Source organism: Penaeus monodon, chromosome 11 (genome assembly GCF_015228065.2).
Source record: "Penaeus monodon isolate SGIC_2016 chromosome 11, NSTDA_Pmon_1, whole genome shotgun sequence".
In the NCBI taxonomy this organism is placed as follows: Eukaryota; Metazoa; Arthropoda; class Malacostraca; order Decapoda; family Penaeidae; genus Penaeus; species Penaeus monodon.
The window spans coordinates 35,535,200-35,540,199 of NC_051396.1; positions in this window are offsets into that span (position 1 = coordinate 35,535,200).

A 5,000-nucleotide genomic window follows, 5' to 3' on the forward strand; every position below is an offset into this window, starting at 1 on the left:
CTATATATTTCTATATATATATATAATTATATATAATATATATAATAATATATATAATTATATTAATATACATTTTTATATATATATAATATATAATAAAAATATATATATAAAATATTTATATTTATAATATATATATTTATATTATATATATATAATATATATATATATATATATATCCAATCAACAATAAAAGGGGTGAGTATCAATTGCTGATTTTTTTCGTAAAACCAATTTCTACATTTTATGGAAAATTTTTCCATTTCATTTTGTGTTGCTTCTGTGATGAAAAAAGGGGAAAATTAAAAAAAGACCACAAACACCAACCACACCACACACACACCACAACAAAAACAACACACACATACACACACACAACAAAACACACACACACACACCACAACACAACACACACACACACACACACACACACCATACCACCGCGGCACACACACACAACACACAAGCGCGCGCCACAAAAACCCACACGCACGCATATATATATTTTAATATATAATATATAATATATAAGGGTTTATATATATTATATATATATTATAATATATATATATATAACACACACCACATATATAAAATATTTTATAATTATATTTTATATATAAAATTAATATCTATATATATTAATTAATTTATATATATTTATATGTGTGTGGTGTGTGTGTGTGTGTGTGGTTTGGTTTTGGTGTGGTGTGTGTTATGTGTGTGTGATGTGTGTGTTTTTGTGTAAAGTGTAGATAAAAGTGTGTGTGTGTATTATTATAATTATAATATTTTAATATAATTATATATATATATATTTTATAAAAAATATATATTACGAACTCAATGCGGACCGGCTGTGCCGACTGGCTATGAATGTTTGTCGGCCCCCCATGGCTCGGGAGCTATCTCAGCAGCGAGAACAGCCTCCTTCTCCGGTATTTCTAGGTCCCAGAGAATAGGGTCTCTGGGTCCCTTTTACCGCGCCCCAACCCCCATCGCTGGTGGTACAGCGATACGGTACGGACCAAGGGATCGACCCTATTTTTGTTGCACGCGATGGAGGATCCTCCGAACGCAGGGTTTTTCCGGAGGCCCAGTTTTGTGGGTCCGACCCTAGTCTGGTTTGGCTACCGGGGTCCACTTCAAAATCCTCGTCCCCCCCAGTCCCCTCTAAAGGGTTTTTTAGATGGACAAATAAGGGAAGGAGTTGCCCTTGGGTTTTATGGCAGTCCTTTTGGCCCATTCAAGAACCCGCCAACCTGCGGGCCCATTCTCTGTGGGAGTTCTTCAGAGCTTAACACTCGAAGCAGCCCAGGATTCCTCGGTATACACCCAGAACAAGGCGAATTTCCCATCCCTGGAGACATTGGAGGGCCTGATGCGTGGTTTTCATGGCTGGCTGAATGGTCTTTTGTCGCTCCCTTGGGGCCTAAGCTGGCACTGCTGAGAAAAGACAAAGGAACAGTTCATCGGGAAACTTGCGTGGGGGTTGAAGGCCATTTCTTTGTTAAAAAAATCTTCACCCGCCTACCCAAACCCTGAGAAAGCGAACTTAAGCCCTCCCCGCAGATGACTGCACTCCGATCAGCGGTGGACGATCATTCAATCATTTGGGGATCGTAACGTTGGGCTGAGTATTTGACAGCGAACCGGTAAACCCTCCAACAGTTAGCTTGGGTACAACGATTCACAATACCTGTGCTGGGCACACCCATCGTGAGGAACCTCCTACCCCCAACAAAGGGTTTGGATGGGATTTCCAACTGAAGATGGGAAAGCTGCAGGCATATGGTATCCCTGTAACTTGTAAAGGCTGGGGGTGAACCTATGGTTGGGTCTTGCATACATCTTGGCTGCCCTCTGGCAGTCTGTGCCATCCCCCAAACCTGTTTAGGGGGGGGTTATCCCCCCTCTGGAAGGGGAAAAAGGGGTCGTTGGAATTGTAGCAATACCGTGGCATTACACTGCTCACATACCAGGCAAAGTTTTCGCCCCATTCTTCTGAAACGGATCCGAAAACCCCCTACTGAGGGTCAGAGACCGGGTGGGGGATTTTTTCTCCTGGGAACCCCAATAGATCGAGTGCTACGCTTCGAGTAATTGTGGAAAAAAGTCGCGTGGTTTGGTCGTGGTTGCTTGCAAATACATTACCAAAGAAGGAGTTTACTCGGGGCATCGGGAAAACGCTATGGGAAATCCTGAATTAGGGGTTCCGATGCAGATTATTTGGGCCCTTTGCAAGCCTTTTATGGTACTGACTGTGCTTAAAGGGGGTGGGGGGATGTCAAAATTCTTCCCTGTTAAAATTTGGGGTGAGGCAAGGCTGTGCCTTGGGACCAACACTTTTTTAAAAACCTGTTGGATGGTAATGGGGAGAGCTCTAGCCAAAGTCATGTGGACAACACTGGGCGATATCAAGGGCTCAGACCTTGACTTTTCGACTTTGCCGATGAAGTTGCCCTCATAATTGGAAACCCTTGGGTCACTGGTGGGGGCTCTAGATGCAATAGGCGAAGCCCTTAGGCCAGAGATCTCCTGGACCAAGACCAAGATTCAAACTTTTGGGGCCTGTTAGGGGAACCCGTTCATTTACCATGCTTGCAGCGAGGGTTTTGAAGTTTACAAATTTTTTATACCTTGGTAGTATAGTTCATATCTCTGGGCTGTTAGACCAAGAAGTCAAAAGACGGATTGGTCTGGCAACGGGGCCATGAACCGATCAACAAGACATTTGGAGATGTCGGTACCTATGCAGAAGGACCAAGTTCTGCTTCAAGGCCTTGATTCTGCCATTTTGCTCTATGGAAGCAAAACCTGGTGCTATCCCGTGTCTTGGGGTCTCATCTTTAATCTTTTATAAAAGTCCCTTTGATGGATCATGGGGTACAATTGCAGGACCATGTATCCAACCCCGGTTTTTCCGTAGACTGGATGGGACCATTACTTGTAAAAACCGGATTGCCAAATCAGGCTATATGGACCCTAACCGTTTTTCCCCGTGGAGACTTTCCCATCAGGTTGTCTCTTTGCGAGACAACCCCGATGGAGGGAATCTGTGGGACGACCCAGGAAGTCATGGGTTGGCAGCCATGAAAAATCTCGCGAAAAGTTTTTGGGGATGGGCCGGGCCTCCCTGGAGACAACCAAGAGGGACCCTCGTGTTGGAAGTGAGGGTGGATGCGGTCATGCGCCCCCATCGGCGTTAGCCCCTTGATGATGATGGTATATACATATATATGTATATAAATATATTATACATATATATATATATATATATTTATATATATATATATATATATATATATATATATAAATATATATATATATATTAGTATATATATATTATATATATGTATATATATATATATATATATATATATATATATATATATATATATTTATATATTATGTATATTATTTATATACATATATATGTATATACCATCATCATCAAGGGGCTAACGCCGATGGGGGCGCATGGCCGCATCCACCCTTCACTTCCAACCACGAGGGTCCCTCTTGGTTAGTCTCCAGGGAGGCCCGCGGCCCATCTCCAACTATTCGCGAGAGGTTTCATCGAGCTGCCCAAGCCATGACTTCCTGGGTCGTCCCACAGACTTCCTCCACTCAGGGTTGTCTCGCAAAGAGACAACCTGATGGGCAAGGTCATCCACAGGGAAACGAGTTAGGTGTCCATATAGCCTGAGTTGGCAATCCCGGATTATGCAAGTAATGGGTCCCATGCCAGTCTCACGGTGTAACCGTCGGTTGGATACATGGTCCTGTCAATTGTACCCCATGATCCATCGAAGGGACTTGTTATAAAAGATATCAAGATGAGACTCCAAGACACTGGATAGCATCCAGGTTTTGCTTCCATAGAGCAAAACTGGCAGAATCAAGGCCTTGAAGACATGTAACTTGGTCCTTCTGCATAGGTACCGACATCTCCAAATGCTCTTGTTGATCGAGTTCATGGCTCCTGTTGCCAGACCAATCCGTCTATTGACTTCTTGGTCTAACAGCCCAGAGATATGGACTACACTACCAAGGTATGAAAAATTCTGTAACTTCAACATCCTCGCTGCAAGCATGGATCGAATGAACGGGTTCCCCTAACAGGCCCCCAAAGTTCTGAATCTTGGTCTTGGTCCAGGAGATCTCTGTGCCTAAGGGCTTCGCCTCATTGCATCTAGAGCCGCCACCAGTGACTCCAAGGATTCATATATGATGGCAACTTCATCGGCAAAGTCGCAAAGTCAAGGTCTGAGACCTTGATATCGCCCAGTGTTGCTCCACACTGACTTTGGCTAGTAGCTCTGCCCATTATCCAGTCCATACAGGTGTTGAAAAGTGTTGGTGCAAGGGCACAGCCTTGCCTCACCCTGAAATTAACAGGGGAAGAAGTTTGGACATACCCCCACCACACTTTACAGCACAGTCATAGTACCAGTATAAAAGGCTTGCTATTAGGCCATAAATCTGCCATCGGAATTCCCTAAGTCTCAGGACTCCCATAAGCGATTCCCGATGCACCGAGTCAAACTCCTTCTTGTGGTCAATGTAGGTTGCAAGCAACCCACGACCAAACTCACGACGACGTTCCACAATTACTCGAAGCGGTAGCACTCGATCTATTGTGGGCTTGCCAGGAGTAAATCCACACTACTCCGGTCTCTGATGCCTCAGTAGGTGGTTTCGGATCCGTTTCAGAAGAATGTGGGCGAAAACTTTGCCTGGTATGCTGAGCAGTGTAATGCCACGGTAGTTGCTACAATTCCAACGATCCCCTTTCCCCTTCCAGAGGGGGATGACCACGCCCCTCAACAGGTTTGGGGGAATGGCACTAGACTGCCAGATGGCAGCCAAGACTGTATGCAAGACCCGAACCATAGGTTCACCCCCAGCCTTTACAAGTTCAGCAGGGATATCACATATGCCTGCAGCTTTCCCACTCTTCAGCTTGGAATCGCCATCCTAACCTTTGTTAGGGTAGG